Source organism: Equus asinus, chromosome 12 (assembly GCF_041296235.1).
Source record: "Equus asinus isolate D_3611 breed Donkey chromosome 12, EquAss-T2T_v2, whole genome shotgun sequence".
Taxonomy (NCBI): domain Eukaryota; kingdom Metazoa; phylum Chordata; class Mammalia; order Perissodactyla; family Equidae; genus Equus; species Equus asinus.
The window spans coordinates 46,051,737-46,068,176 of record NC_091801.1 but is presented as its reverse complement, the minus strand read 5'-3'; positions in this window follow the sequence as shown (position 1 = coordinate 46,068,176).

Genomic DNA, 16,440 nt, shown 5'->3' with positions numbered 1-16,440 from the left:
TCTGTTTCATCTGCTTCTCACTCTTGGTGATAGGTCTTTCTTGTGTGATTAGTGAATTTTTAATGAGAAAAGCTCATATACTTTCATGTGTGTGTGAAAATTCTTGAGGCAGGAATGAAGGTGAATTTTTCCAATATTTACCTTGGCAATGCATCTGAGATCATTATAAGTTCAGAACCACTTACACTAAATACTTGTTTTGAGAATTTTTTTAGACCTCTGACACTGTGAATTTGGGCAGAAAATTGGTGTGAGCAATGGCTTGTGGGTATAACATAAGATTTTGTTTGTTTGTTTTTCTCTGTCTGAGAGTACAGCCCTTTGAGGCCCTCACTTTATGGGATGAGAATTTTCTTAGTCCTCCCACTTTTGGTGGGTCTTGGCCTCCCTCAGACTGTAAAAATGAAATACATGTACTTGAAATGTACTGTAAAAATGAAATACATGTACTTTGGCAAATGCCCTCAGGTGAAAGCCAGCTTCTGAGCTCTGCTTACTCTTCCAGGTTCCCATCCTCACTTATCATCTGTATTTCTTAATTACTTTGCAGCTCCCTTTGCCTTTAATATATTTTTAGAGTTTCCCCCAGCATTTTAGTTGTTTTAAGTGAAAGAATTGGTCTAGAAACCTAGTTATTTATATTACCCTTCCACAAATTGTTCAGTCATTTCCTTTTTACTGGAAATTTAGTGTTTCCTCCCATTTTTTCTATTACAAATCATGCTGCAGTGAACATGTGTCTTTGCGCACACAGGTGGGTGTGTGTCTCGGGTAGATATCTATAATTGGAAATGGTGGGTAGAAGAGTAGGTGTATTTTAATTTTGGTACAAAAAGGCATTACCAATTTATCACTCATAAAAAGTATATGAAAGTGCTCTTTGTCATAAACTTTCACTAGCACTGGATTTTCGTACTTAAGAATTTGTGCTGATATGGTGGGTAAAAATGTATTTCATAGTTGTTTTAATTAGAGATTTCCTGTTTGTTAGTGAGTTTTATCATCTTTTAGTCTCTTAATGGCCATTTGTATTTCTTCTTCTGTGAAATGCCTGTTTATATCCCTTGTCCTATTTTTTTAACTAGATTGTTATTTTACTGATTTGTAGAATCTCTTTGCACTGTCTGGATATTAATCCTTTGTCTCTATATTTATTGCAAATATTTTTTTCAAAATTTTCACCTTAGCTTTCAACCTTTTTATGACATCTTTTACCCTATAGCAATTTCAAAATTTTATGTACTCAATATTTCAACTTTTTACTTTATAGCTTTTGAGTTTTCCACTATTTTTTCTCTAATAGTTTTGTGGGTTTGTTTCTTATGTTTAATTCTTAAATATATCTAGACTTAATTTTTGTAAGTGGTGTGATATAGGGATATAAGTTTTTTGAATGGGTACTTTACATACTATTTTTATTTCACCAAAGATTTGAAAAAACAACCACAGCCATTTGTTATATACTAAATTTCCATGTGTACATTAGACTGTTTCTGTACTCTCTCTGTTTTTTCTTTGATCTGTTTATCTGTTCTTGCTCCAATACTTTATTTTAAATTATTTTATCTTTATAACATTTTAAAGCTGGTAGAGCATGTCCCCTTCATTGTTTTTTTTTTTTCTTCAAAATTTACTTGGGTATTCTAATGTGTTCTTTATTCCAGATGAAATTTTAGAATCAGTTTGTTAAATATCATAAAAATCTTTTTGGAATTTTGATTGTAATTAAATTGATTCATATATAACTTGGAATCTTTATAATAATAAATATTTCAATTAAGGAATATAGATACCTCTTTATTTAGTCTGATCTTTTGAAAATATTCTTCAATAACTTTTTGTAAAAACTTTCTCCATATTATTTTCTGTTACTTTTTAGATGCTTCTCTAGTGAATGAGATCCCCTTTGTATGAAATTTTCTAATAGATTAATTCTAGAAAAAGATTGATTTTGTTGATTATGTATACAGCTCCTTTGATAAATTTGTTACTAGTTTGTGTTAAAAATTATCTTGGTATTTCTTAGAGATATCATCTCCACTTCAAATAATGACATTTATGTGTATGGGAGTGTATGTATGTGTAATACATTTTCCCCAAACCCCGTATTTGGATTATATAGAGAGGTAAAAGAAGGAGAGAAGGCTAAGACTCTGACATACTAATTTACCTGACCTAGGCACTACTGACTTGACCTTATCTAGCATCCTCAAAATAATATTGCCTGAAACTTCATGTCTTGACCTCCAGGTCAAGATATTTTGGCTCTTTGCTTTATCTTCTCACTGTTTCTTTGTAAGCGTTCCATAGATCAGTCGTTAGATACAGCTCTTTTGGTACTTTTGACTCTTGCAAATAATACCTCTTGTTTATTTTTTCTTGTCTTATTGAATTGGCTGGCTCATCACACAATGATGATAGTAGATGTCTTTCTCTTTTACTTGGCTTTAATGGAAATGCTTTTAATATAAAGTTTGCCAGAAATTTCTGATAGTTTCATCATATTAAGTAAGTTTGCTTCCAATCCTAGTTTGCTAAGGTGTTTTCCCCACTAAATCAGATAAGAAGTTATTTTGTCCAGTATTCTTTTAGAATCTGTTGGTTTTTATGGTTTTTCTTCTTTAACTTGATAATGAGTTTAATTAGATTAATAGATATCTTAATACTGAGACATCCTTGCATGATTATGATAAAATCAACTTGACCATGATATATATTTTAAAAATTTACCACTGTATTCCATTTGCTGTATTTTTATGTGTGACTTTTACATTTATTTTCCTAAGAAAGATTGGATAATAGTTTCCTTGATTTATTTTATCTTTTTCCATCTTGGTTTCAGGGTTACACCAGTCTCTTATGCCCCCCCATGCTCTGTATTACTTTATACAACACAGGATTTCTGTGCTTGGTAGAACTTGCCATTAAAATAGTCTGGGCCTACTATCATTTTCAGGATAAATCTTTGACAATTTAAAAAAATTTTTAATTGGTTATGGGTCCACTAAGTTTTTCCTGTCTCTTCTTGAGTCATAAATATTTATTAAAAAGTATGTAGTTCACATAAACTTTCAGATTTATTGGTATAAAGTTGTATAGAAGATTACTCAGGTATTAAAATAATCTTCTTCTGTCTATGGTTACATTCCTCTTTTGAATTTCTAACATTGTTTGTTTGTTTTCTCTCTTTTTTTTCTTAATAAGACTTGCCAAAGTTTATTTTGTTGATCTTTCTAAAGAACCAACTTTTAGTTTTAGAGTTTAACTCTGCTGTTTTTTATTTTATATTCTAATGCATTAATGTTTACCTTTTGGTTATTAATTTCTTTTTCTTTAGGTTTATTCTTTTGCTTTTTATTGAGATTCTAGACGTGAACACTGTATTTACTTTTAATTATTCTCTTTTCTAATAAATGTCTATGAGGGTTATACTTTTTTTTTCTACTACTGTGGCCAGATCTCTTAGCCTCCAATATGCAGTACATGCACTCTTTCCAAGTAGTTTGTAATTACTCTTTTAATTAAATAGTTATTTTGAATGTTTTAAATATCCAAGTAAATCTTATTTTTGTTTGTTTTTTTGGTGGAAGATGGTATTAGTTTCCTATTGATGCTATAATAAATTACCATAAATTTATTGACTTACAATTTTTTTCTGCTGCGGTTCTTGAGGTTAGAAGTGTAGAATCACTTCCACTGGGCTGAAGACATCAGGGTATTCACATGGCTGGTTCCTTCCGAAGAGTCTGAGGGGAGAATCTGTTTCTTGCCTTTTTCACCTTCTAATAACTGCATGTATTCCTTGGCTTGTGGCTCTTCCTTCACTTGCACAGCATATCACTCCAATCTCTAGTTCTGTCACCACATTATCTTCTGTTCTGTAGTGGTCTCTCCCTTTGCTCCCCCCATAATGATACTTATGATTACATCATTGGGCCACCAAGATAATCCAGGTTACTCTCCTCATCTCCAGATCATTAATTTAATCACATCTGCAAAGTCCTGTTAGCTATAAAAGGTAACATATTCACTGGGGATTAAGATTTGGACAGTTTAGGGGGCCATTGTTCACCCTACCTCAGAGATGCTTTTCTCTAATTGTGAATTTCTAATGTTTTATTTCTGCCTTAGTGAATTTGTTGTTTTGCAGAAAAATTAAGATTTTTAAAGTTTTGAGGAATATTATAATTTAAATACCTGGTGACAATACATAGTAAGAATATATCAAAATTGATAGGAATATGTTGTATACAAAAGACAGGAGAAAAGCTGGCATCTTAGGAACAATGAATCAAGAAATTCTTATATAAAATCACATGAGAAAAGACTTAATAAAATTAGAGTAAATTGAAACATTGGCTTGACTTCACAACTTTAAAAAGGCTTCTACTGTGTCGCTAAGGTAGTCTAGGCAGACTTTGGTGTAACTGTGCCTACAGCCAATAATAAAGCAAAACCCTGGAATCGACAGTGGATGCTGATTGTAACCATTGTTTTTCAGCAGTATTGGCCAAGGGATCTCTGCTGTATCTTGCAATAGCTGCAGAAAGGCAGAAAAAAATATTTGCAAGGCCCTACCGGGCCTTTTGTTTGGGACTTTTGATAGTGTGTTCTTTTGTTATGTGCCTTTGTATCAGAAGAAAGTTGTAAGGGATTTTGCTGTGGCCAAAATTCATAAGGATTTCCCATGGGTGGTAGTTTTAAGTAAATTTCACCAAAGCTCTATAATCTGCTTGCTTGAATTATAACCTAGAAACTCACTACAGGGCTTGGCATTAGGCTCCTGGCATTTCTTGCATACTCCACTCTTAAGCACTGTGCAAGCAATCCCAGATCTGGGTCTTGAGACTGTTTGTGTAATTGGTGTTGTCACTGTTTTGGCAGAGGGCTAAAATCAATATGGGCAGTATCTAAATATCATCTAAGCATTACGTATGGTAGTGAATAAAGAGCTGTGAATCCCTTTGACCAGCCTGTCACTTGGTGCTCTGAAATCAATCTCATGAGTCAAAGAATCAAAATATAATCTATTCCAGAGATAGCAAAATTCTGAAATTTAGTTAACTATAAAACATGTACCAACTTATTTAGATTTAACTACAAGTTCTCCTGGTTTCTTTGCTTACTAGTCACAGTAGAATAAACCTTTTCGTTTTGCTTGAATCAGAACTGTCAGAGGTGACGTGACTTTCCAGAGTTGTAGGAGACCAGTGGAAATATTGGCACAGTATACATCACAGACAATTCACTTAGAGAAGTGGAAATCTTTTGTATATCTGAAAAATACCTTCATTTTACCTTACCACATTAAGTTAGTTTGGCTGAGAATATGATTCTAGATTTAAAGTAATTTTCCATTAGAAATTTTGATATATTTCTCCTTTATCTTTAGGCATCCAGTGTTACCAAGGAGAAACTTTATTAGGATATGCTTGGGCATGAGTCTTTTCCATTAATATTCTTGGGCATTCGGAAATTCCTTTCTAGAACTTTGGGATATTTTCTGCTATTTAAAAAAATTACTTCCCAGTCACACCATTTGATTTTTATTTTTTAAAACTTTGCTGAAGTATAATTGATACACAAAAAATGCACATATTTAATGTAATACACTTTGATGAATTTGGTCATATGCATACACCCATGATACCATCACCACAACCAAGGTACTAAACATATCCATCACTTCCAAAATTTCCTTCTGTTCTTTTGAAGGTTTCTTTTTTTGTTTGTTTGGTGGTAAGAACTAAGAACACTTCACTTGAGATCCATCATCCCAATGTGTTTTAAAGTGCACAGTACTATATTGTTAACTATAGAAACTATGTTGTACAGCATGTTAGTTTGCCAACTGGCCCCTATACACTGAGGGCCAGGAGAGACTGAAGAAAGAGATAGGTTTGATAAACAAGGGAACTTACAAGGCTTGTCTTGGGCAGCTGCAAGATAAATAGAGTTCCACACCCGCCTGCCAAATCTGAAAAGTTTATTTAGAAGCCTTAACTGGGTTTAGTCACGAATACCCTCCAGATGTTCTCAACAACATGTTGCTCTCTCAAAGCCATGTCCTTGAAAACGGCTCCCACTGTGGGAACAGTGGGGAGAATGTACATTCCAAGCAGGGGCGGGGGTGAGGAGCCTCTGATTGCCCAGGTCCAGTTCTCAGGTCAATGGTGGTCATGTCCTCACAATTACCTCCTCCCACACAGAAGATCTCTAGAACTTATTCATCTTGTATAACTGTAACTCTATATCCGTTGAGCAACAACTCCCCATTCTCCCCCTCCTCCAACCCCTGGAAACCACTATTCTACTCTCTGTTTCTATGAGTTTGACTATTTTAGATTCCACATAAAAGTGGAATCATGTGATATTTGTCCTTCAGTGACTAGCTTATTTCAATTAATATAATGTCCTTCTCACAAATGGTAGAATTTCCTTCTTTTAAGACAGAGTAATATTTCATTGTATGTATATACTGCATTTTTTCCTATGCATTCATCTGTCAACGGACACTCCCTCCTTTGTAAAAGTCATAGGTGATGCTGGACCTCATGAAGTTGTCCTCCATGTCTCCCATTTTTCCCCCTCATATTTTTCTAGTTCTTTATCTTTTTGCCCTAGTTACGGGTGATTTCCTTGCCTTCATCCTTCAGAATGGTAACATGGTCTCCAGTCATATCCATTTTATTATATTCTCCCCACAGCTCGAGATTTTATCTGAGGAGTGATCTTTGGACTGCAGCTAGGAAAATGGACTGGAGAGTTCTCTGGCGAGAAGGAGACTAGTAAGCAGCTTTTACAGCAGCATGGGTGAGAGATAATGATGACTTGTACTGGAAAAATGGAGAGAAGTAGGCGGATTAGAGAAAATTAGAAGTTGGAATAGATAGAACTTGGGGCTTGGATTTAGCATTGAAGAAAAGGGAGGAGACGAGCAGGATGAGGATTAGGTTTAGACTTTGGCAGCTGGATGATCTGGTAGATAGAGATCTCAGAAGTAGGAGCAGTTTTAGGGGAAGAAAATGAATTCATGTTTGGACATGTTGAGTTTCAGATTCCTCTGAGACATATGAATGGAGATATCTGGCAGACAGCTTGGATCTGTGAGTTTGGCGCTCAGGAAAAACATCAGACGTAGAGTTATGGCTTAGGGATTTAGTAGAGTATAGATGGAAATTAAAGTCATGGCACTAATAATATTACTCAGGGAGAATGGATAGAGTGGGAATAAATATTTAAGGGGAAGGTAGAGGAAGAGAGGTCTATAAGGGAGCAGAGAAGGGGCAGTTAGAGAGTGTATTAGTTTTCAACCACTGTAAAAATTGCCACAAATTTATCATCTTAGAACAGCATCCATTTATTGTCTCACAGTTTCTGTAGGTCAGGAGTCTGGGCCAGTATGGCTCAGCTGACTCTTTGCTTAGAGTCTTACAAGTCTGAAATCAAGTTTCCTTGCTGGAAGCTCTAGGGAAGAATCCATTTCCAGGCTCATTCAGGTTGTTGGCAGAATTCCTTACTGGCTGGGAGTTGTTCTCAGATTCTAGAGCCTACTCATATTCCCTGGCTCATGGACTCCTTCATAGCCATCGATGGTGGCCTAAGTGTTTCTCATACTTCAAATCTCTCTGACCTTCCATCCTGCCCCATCTCTCTGACTCTTCTGCTTTTAAGGGCAGAAGTGATTACATTGGGTCCACCTGGATGATACAGGCTACTTTCCCTATTTTAAGGTCCGCTGATTACTAATCTTAATTCTATCTGCAGTGTCCCTTCACAGCAATACCTAGATTAGTGTTTGATTGAATAATCAGGAGATGGGAATTTTGGAGGGACATCTTTAGAATTCTGCCTATCACAGAGAGATAAAAGAAAAACAAGAGGAGTGTAGCGTATGGAAACCAAAGAAATAATGTTTGATAAAGGAGAGAATAGTCAACAGTATCAAATTCTACTCAGAGGTCAAGAAAGAGAAGAACTTTGGAATGTCCATTGGGTTTGTTGAGAAGAGGTATGGTGAAATTGGAGACCAGGTTTGGGGAATAGGCCAAATTACAGTGGGTGTTTGTGGGACTGGAAAGCAAGGAAGTAGACACTATGAATGCAGACAAATCTTTAAAGGAGTTTGATGTGAAGAGAAGAAATTAGGACGGTATTTTTATTTTGTTTTTTTTTTAAGATGGAAAGGACCTAAGACTGTTTTAATGCTGATGGGGAAAAGACAGAGAAAAGGAAAAAGAGAAAGAGTGACTATTTATGAGAGAGAGGTAATTTATAGAAAGAAGAGTCTGACAAGTTGGCAATGAGGGGCCTTGGAGCATTGATTGAGAGATTTTGGTTGTAGATAAGAGAAACACTATGCCTTTTGTACAAAAGAGTAGCAAAGGAAGGTGCAGTGGTATGAGTCTGGTGACAGGAAGTTGAAGATTCCCCTTAGACAGCTTCCATTTCTCCCGTCAAAGAGCAGGCAAGGTGGTCTGCTGAGAGAGTATTTTCTGGTAGCTTATAAGTCCCATTAGAGCAGGGACCATGCCTATCTTTTCACTGTGTATTTCCTATGCTTAGTGAAGTGCCTGGCATATGATAGATACCCAATAAACATTTGTTGAAAGAAACAGTGAATGGGTAAACAAATGCAGAAAGAAGTAGTAGAAGATTTGTGAGAATGGGAAAAGTTTGATACAGCCATTGTGGAGACTGGTGGAGAAAGCTAACTAGGAAAACATAAAGATTGTTGTATCACCCTGGGGGCCAGGGTGAGGCTGGAGACCATGATTACCTAGAGTTCTGATGGGTGTTTTGATTTTCTCCAGCCATGCTCAAAAGCCCAGGTAGAGACAAGAGAAGCCAGATGTTTGGATTGATTTTGGTTTGGGAGTTTGTCAGGCAGGTGCCATAGGAGGACCAATGAGGTAAAGGAGTTGAGAATGTTGGCTGAACTAATGACCTGTGAGATCTAATGAGCTGGATGGGCGAGGAAGTGGAAATGAGAGGGCTGCATCAGTAGAAGAGATCAATGGCTTGGGACTCTTAACATGGTAGAAAAAAACCCAGATGGGGTGAGACCAGTTAAGAGGGAGAGGTGGAACGATAGGAGGTTGTGGTCAGAACGTGGGATGTTACTATGTTATGAGCTGGAGCTGTTCTGTTGAACACAGGACCCAGGGAAAGAGGGGCTCCTTTAGCGTAGAGTTGAAGGTTGTGGAACTGAATTTTTCCATGTGGATGATGATGTTACCCAAGATGATAACCAGAGAGGAGATGGAAGGGATACTCTGAGCCTGATGCCAGGTCTTTAATGAATAAAAAGGAGTCACCTGGAGCTTGGTGGAAGACAATGGCCACGAGGTGTAGCAGATGTTATAGTTAGGGTTTACACATGCAGGTGTAGGAATAATGGTTTTGGAAGTAGCATTGGGAAGTAACTGAGGTACATGAGTGTGGAAGAAGCAGCCAGCTTTTAATCCAGAGGAAGAGGCAAGTTTCACCTGAGGCTAGAAAGGAGCAGGGGAAGAGATTGAGGATATAACAGGTACTTTAAGGCAGATAGCAGTCCCAAAGGGCCTGGTGGAAGGTTTGGGAACAGTGGGAGTTTGGTCCTAGGGAGATAAAACTCAGGGAGATATAGGAATGAGAATAAACATGAGGATTGCATCTATAAGAACTTATATTTAATAGTAAGAAGCAAGAGGTCATGATGGGTTCAGCTGGCTGAAAAGCCTCATGAAGAATTATTTTCTTCACTGGATCTTGGTGAGTGGCGGGGACGTGGTCATCTTAGAAATATCCATCCTCCATCTGGATTGATGGAGCTTCCAAAGAAGTGTAAGTTTCTGGGTGAGGGAGTTTCTAGTGGTGGGGGAGACCCTGTTTTCCCTGGAAAATGACAGCTAAGGTCTTGAGCTTGCTTAAGATTGCAGAGGTACTGGGTACTGTGCCCAAGTTCTTAAACTTTATTATTATCATTAGCTCCTATCTCCTTCCCCTAAAGCTCTTAATAGGTGTGTTAGTTTCCTTTGGCTTCTGTAACAAATTACCACAAAATTGGTGGCTTAAAAGAACAGAAATTTATTTTCTCCTGTTTCTGAAAGCCAGCAATCTGAAATCAGTATCACTGGCCTGAAATCAAGGTATGTGCGGGGCTATGCTCCCTCCGGAGGTGTCTGCTGGCACTTCTTAGCTGTGACCGTATCACTCCAATCTCTGCCTGAACAGTCACATCACCTTCTCTTCTTCTTTGTCAAACCTCCCTCTGCTTCTCCCTTATAAGAATACTGTGATTACATTTATGGCCCACCTGGATAATTTAAGCCGCCTCCAGATCTTTAATGTGGTCACATCTGCAGAGCTTACCATATGATGTAACATTCACAGGTGCCAGGCATTAGGCCCTGATATCTTCAGGGAGCCGTTACTTAGCCTCTAACACTAGGGCGACTAGATACTTGCAAAATAGGCTGACTGACCACGTCTTTCCTTCACCATGTGTGTTGTCCCCTAAAAGCCCACCGAAGATAGGAGTGTTGTAGAGAAGAGGACTGTAGGATTTTATGGATTGTCCCCTGGTGACTGTAATATCAGTAACTTTCCTCTATGTCCCCAGGTATGTCCTGGTGTCTGGATGGCCACCTGGGGCCTCTGGCATCTTTTGGGAGATGTTCCAGCACTGCTCACAGCTGTGAGAAAGAAGCCTTTTACTCACCAGTTTCTAAAGTTAGCCATAACTTATTAAGAATGATCTTTTATGGGATAGCAAAAGGAGATACTCTCTTCACTTTTTCTCATTTCCTGTCCATGTTCTTTCAATCCAGTATTGACAGCCAAGAGGTATAAAAGCTCTGGAGATGGGCACAGGACAGGGAATTTAGATTTCTTTGCAATTATTCTGCCTGTAGGGTTCAACTTCATATTTATGAGCATATTTTCTATGTGTAGGTCTTGGCCCCCAGAGAGTCGAGTAAATCACATTTTCTGTCCTCAAGTATCTTACAGAGCAATGAAGGAAAAAGATAACGAATTTGATATTTAATCTGAGGCAAAATGATTAAAAGCTAAAGTGAGGTGGAAGTAACACGTAGTGAAAGGAATAGATGCACCTTCATGGCAAAGCAGAAGCACATGGGTCTACAATCAGACCAATCTGGGTTGAAACCATCCCTGCTGTTTGCTAGCTGTGTGACCTTGGGCAAGTCACTGTGCCTCTCTGAGGTTCTGTTTTCTTAGCTCCAATCTAGGGATGATGACGTGTACTCACAGGGCTAGCTGAAGATGCCATAAGAGAATACACACAAAATGAATCTTCTGTCGTGGGATGCCCCTGCATGAAGGAGAAAGCTTGGGACACTGGAAAGAACATAGCCTTTGGAATGTTATAAAAATGATTCCAAATCCTCTTCCTGTCAGTTGCTAGTGATGTGATCTTGGATAAATTACGCAACCTTCATGAGCCTCAATTTCCCTGTCTGTAAAATAGAGATATTGGGAAGATTAGAAAGGATAATTGTGGTTTTTACGATGGAAGAAAATGATTCCTATTTGAGAAGGGATCTAGGTAAATTATAGGGTGGAGATGGAATTTGAGCTTGATCTTGAAAGTTTGGTAGCTGGAGCAAGAGGGAAAAGCATTTGGGCTGAAGGGATGACGTGATTGAAAAGGAAAAAAATGCAGAGTGCATTGTGTGTGCAGGAAACGGTGTGGTGCCGTTGTAGGGGCGAATTGGGTATGGGTGGAGAGCCTTAAGAGAGATGAGGCTAGGGAGGTGGGCTGGGGCTGGACCGTGGAAACCTTGCCTGAAGTGCCAAAAAGTGGTCCAGAGAAGGCCTAGCTCCTTAGATGTAGAAGTCCTATAGACTTCTGTCTATATTCATTTTATATCTCATTCCTCCCAATGTCTATTTTAATGAATGTTTTGTATCGTTTGTAAAACATTAGTACAGTAATTGATACATATAATCTACAGTAATTGATACATATAATCTAGTACAGTAAATGATACATACATATAAGTACTTTACTGTTTGGGTGTAGGACCAAAGAGTTCAGAGACCATCTAGTACTTTGAAGCACAGCGGCACAGCCTGACCTGCATGCCCCTGAGAGTGTAGGTTGGGCCCAGGAAAGATGGTGTCCTGTTCAGTTGGCAAAATTGGCTCTAAGGCTCTAGGATACCAGGCCTGGGTTCTTGCAGCTGCCTTCAAAGCAGGTGGGAAAAAATAAATTGTTTAAGATGCTGGGGTTGAGTCCAAGTGACCAGATCTTAAATATCTTCCGACATCTAACTGACTTATCCTAACAACCCTCTACAACAAGTCAGTGCATTTAGTTAGTGGTTTATCTTGGAGGGCTCACCAGGAAGTGACATTGCTTAAAGTTAGATCTTCAAGATCTGCTTTAATCAGTGTACTTATTGATTTTTTTTTAAGTGACCATGTCTGGAGTTTGGTAACAGCTGATTAATTTTTTTCCAGGCTGAAATGATCACAGCCATGCTCTGTGGAGCGAGGCTTTGGGGACTCAGTCACCCACATTACCCTGGTGCAGCCAGAAGCATTTTCTTAGAGAGTGTGAGCCATGCTCTGGGGGTTCTGCTCTGTCTGGCTCTGCAGAGAGATGGGGTGGGCACATGTACTGGGTGTCCATCCTTGAAACGCTTCTTATTCTTCATAGAAGTGTGTCGATACGCAGACACGTGATGGAAGGACGTGGGCTGCCTTAGCCGGTGCTGTGGAACGCCTGTGCCCTTGGTGTCAGAAAACGTGTTTACGGAGCTCTGCCTCCTGGGATTCGCCAGGCCATTGGAAAACTGTAAAATCTGGATCTGACTTTCCACTTGGGCTTTGCCGTTAAGCTGTTTCACTACACTGAGATGTGTTATAAATGGGTCTGTGAAGCGGCCTCCCAGAACCATAGCCGAATTTGCTGCAGGGACGCTGTTGAGGGCGACAGTGTGTCTATCATTACATCACACAGTCTTTTTTAAGAGCCTCAAGTGAGAAATTTTCTGTAAGTCTCAGTACCAGGTTAGAGATTTCTTCGCCCTGAGCACTTGGTTTGTTTTTCATTTTATGAATACTATAAGACATGTACATGAACATATTTCCCTCTTTGAGTGAAAAATGTAAACCCAAATTTGCTTTCTTTTCTAACGTACATAGGACTCTATGGGTGTATATTTTATATGCTAATTCCGCCTTCATCTTATTTGTTTCTACCTTAAGTTTTCTCTTTACCTCTTTACTTCACTGATTTGTTATCTTGCGTACCGAATGTGTTTTGCTAAGTCACCTTAGATATTTCTGGAATTAAGAAAATTGAGAAGGGTGCCATGGTTAAAAATGTGAGTCCTTGTGTCAGACTTGTCTGAGATCGATCCTGCCCTGCCACTTAGGACTTGTGTGAACTTGGGTAACTTATCTGACCTTGTTCAGTCTCAGCATCCTCATCTGTAAACTGGGATAACCAGATTGCCAAATTTTTAAGGCTGTTGTGGGTAGTTAATGGAGAGCACTCAATGTTTTCCCTGGTATATAGTGAGTACTGAATCAACGTTATATAATTACTGCTATTGTTAGTATTAGAACTAGTGAGAGAAGAAATAAATATATGAATAAATTAATGTATTTATTGGAGGAGAAAAAAGTCAGTCTCATCCTGCTAGGGCATTTCGTCTGCTCCCACGGGCTGAGGCAGCCTGAAGAATTAACTGCATGAACTTTAATGATGACGGCCTCAAATCCTATAGAAGTTCACAAACCCCTAAGCCTCTGAGAAGGATTTTTATTTTTTATGTTTTAACTAGAAGGAAATGGAGAAAGAGTTATAAAATGTTCAAGTATATGACTGACTGTATTACTGACCTATATTACTTTGTAACAGAAACTCCTAAAATTCTTACCAGCCCCAAAACAATTCCAAACAATCATGTTGCAGCTGGTGTGTATGCTGTCATCACTTCAGAGGGAGTATTGCTAGCTATTGGCCACACACCTCAAAACTTAAACAATAAAATGAAATGGAATAGTAGATGATTATAATACTCTAGAATAGGCTGGTAAGGTTACAGTGACTAAAGACCAGATGCTTTGAGAAAGCATAGTAATACCAAGGTGGTGTCTTTATTAAGGTACTTTATAAATATGAGCCTATTCTTCCCCCGAGGAATTCTCTGAAATAGCATAAATTCCAGACACCAGACTAAGAATTCATTTTGGTCTGGACTTTTATGTTCTTAGCTCATCTTTGACTTTGTTCCAGCACCCAGCACATGCCTGGCACAAATATTTGTTAGTGGGACAAATGAATGAATAAGTTGCCTCAAGTTGTGGGAAGCCTCCACCAATGACTGGACAATCTCCCTGGAGGCATCAGGACCAAAGGAAGCTCGGTGACCAAAGGCTGATGAGTAAGCACCTGGAAGGCTTTAACCCCAGGAACGTGGGAGCAGGGGATGCATTCATTCACCCATTCATTCAACAAACTTTTGTCAAGTCACTACTATGGTCCCCACGATATGCTGCCCACAGTGGATATAAAAGACGTGGCTAATCCAGGCTCTGTCCTCCTGGCACTCATCACACAATAACAACATATGTGATGGCCACAAGGCATTCTATGAGATGACAAAAGAAGGATACCAAATCCAAACCTGGAAGCAGTCAGGGACAGCATTCCTGAAGAATGGGCATACGAGGGATAAGTTGGTAGTCTTGACCAGGTAAAGGGTAAAGGAGGGTGGGGGCAGGAGCAGTCAGAAAATGAGAAAGTGCATGGTACACAAGAGACACTGGCCATGCCGGGTCAGTGTGGCTGGGGCAGAAATGATGACGGGAGGATGGTGAGAGCTGAGGATGGAAAGGAAAGGAGAGGAGCTAGACCAGCAGGGCCTTGCCTTCTGCGATAAGGACTATTGCTTTATGCTGAGAGCAATGGGGAAGGCACTGAAAGTTATAGGCAGCAGTGTTTGGAGATCAAATCCGAGTTTAGAAAGCTCACTCTGGATGCCATGGAGAATGGATTTAGGGGTGGAGACTTGCGGCAGGGGAGCCACTCATCAAGGAGGCTATTATGTGGACCAAGCAACAGAGGGTGGATCTGAAAGATATTTAGGCATTCTTAGTGATTGGTTGTGATTGGGGACTGAAGAGGAGGACGGGCCAAAGCTATCTGCAAAATGAAAGTAAGATCGCCACTCCCTTTGAGTTTTGGGTGGACATTTTTCCACTTCTAACTCTTTGCAAAAGCTACATTGTGACCCATGGGCAGGACACTGAGATAGTGAGGTGTGCATCCAACATACACAGGGGGCCATCCCAAAGTTCTTGGAGCGCCTCTTCTTGCCTCATACCCAATCTTATGGTCATGGTGGCCTTGGAGCTGCAGTCACCCTGGGACCCCTATAATGGGATTTAGGAAGCTTTAAGGTCTTCTAACACTGCCTCCCACAGATGAATGGGGGTTAGGAGTTACATATGAGAGCTTCATAGAAATAGAAAACGGGTGGAAATCAGTGAATTGGATAATCACAGCATTGGGCTTCTTGGGATTTGGAGGCAGAAATCCCGCATCCAGGCGCCATCTGGGTTGAACTTAGGAAAATCACTTAAGCTCCAACACTAAAAAGTCATTAAACGTCAACACTGAAAATTAAAATGACTTAAACAAATCCATGAGTCATTTACGCTCTATGAATTTCAGTTTTCTCCTTTTAAAATGAGAATTAAAGAATCTGCCTGTGTGTATCTCGAATGAAACAACTCACATGTGCACTAATGCTTTGAAAATTGTAATATGATTAACTATGTACATGTTGGAAACCTGTGAGACTGTGCCAGGTGGTGTATTGAGTGTGGATTTTATAAGTTAGACAGATATGGATTTGGGTTCTGGATATATCACAAATTAGCTGTTGGCAAGTATGGTAGGTTGCTTCCAGAATGGCTTCCAGTGATCCTCATCTCCTGACTTTTATGCCTGTGTGTGAGGGGAGGGGAGGGGAGGGGGCTGGACCTAGTGAATCTAATGAATAAAATCTGGCAAAAGTGATGGGATGTTGCTCTGGAGATCAGGTTGTAAATAACTGTACTTCTGTTTTGCTTGCACTGTCTCTCTGACTCTGATGAATCAAGCTGCCATGTTGTGAGCTGCCCTGTGGAGAGGCTCATGTGACAAAGGACTGAGGGTGGCCTCCTGCCCACTGGTGTGGAACTGGGGCCCTCAGTGCAACATCCCATGAGAAACCGAATCTCCCAACAATCATGTGAGTGAGCTTGAAAGCAGATTCTTCCCCAGTGGAGCCTCGACATGACTGTGGTTCCAGCTGATACCTTGCTAGCACCCTTGGGAGAGACCCTAAGCCAGAGGATGCCATTAAGCCATGTGGGGATTCCTGACTTGTAGAAACTATGAGATAATGAATGTTGTTTTAAGCAGCTAAGTTTTGG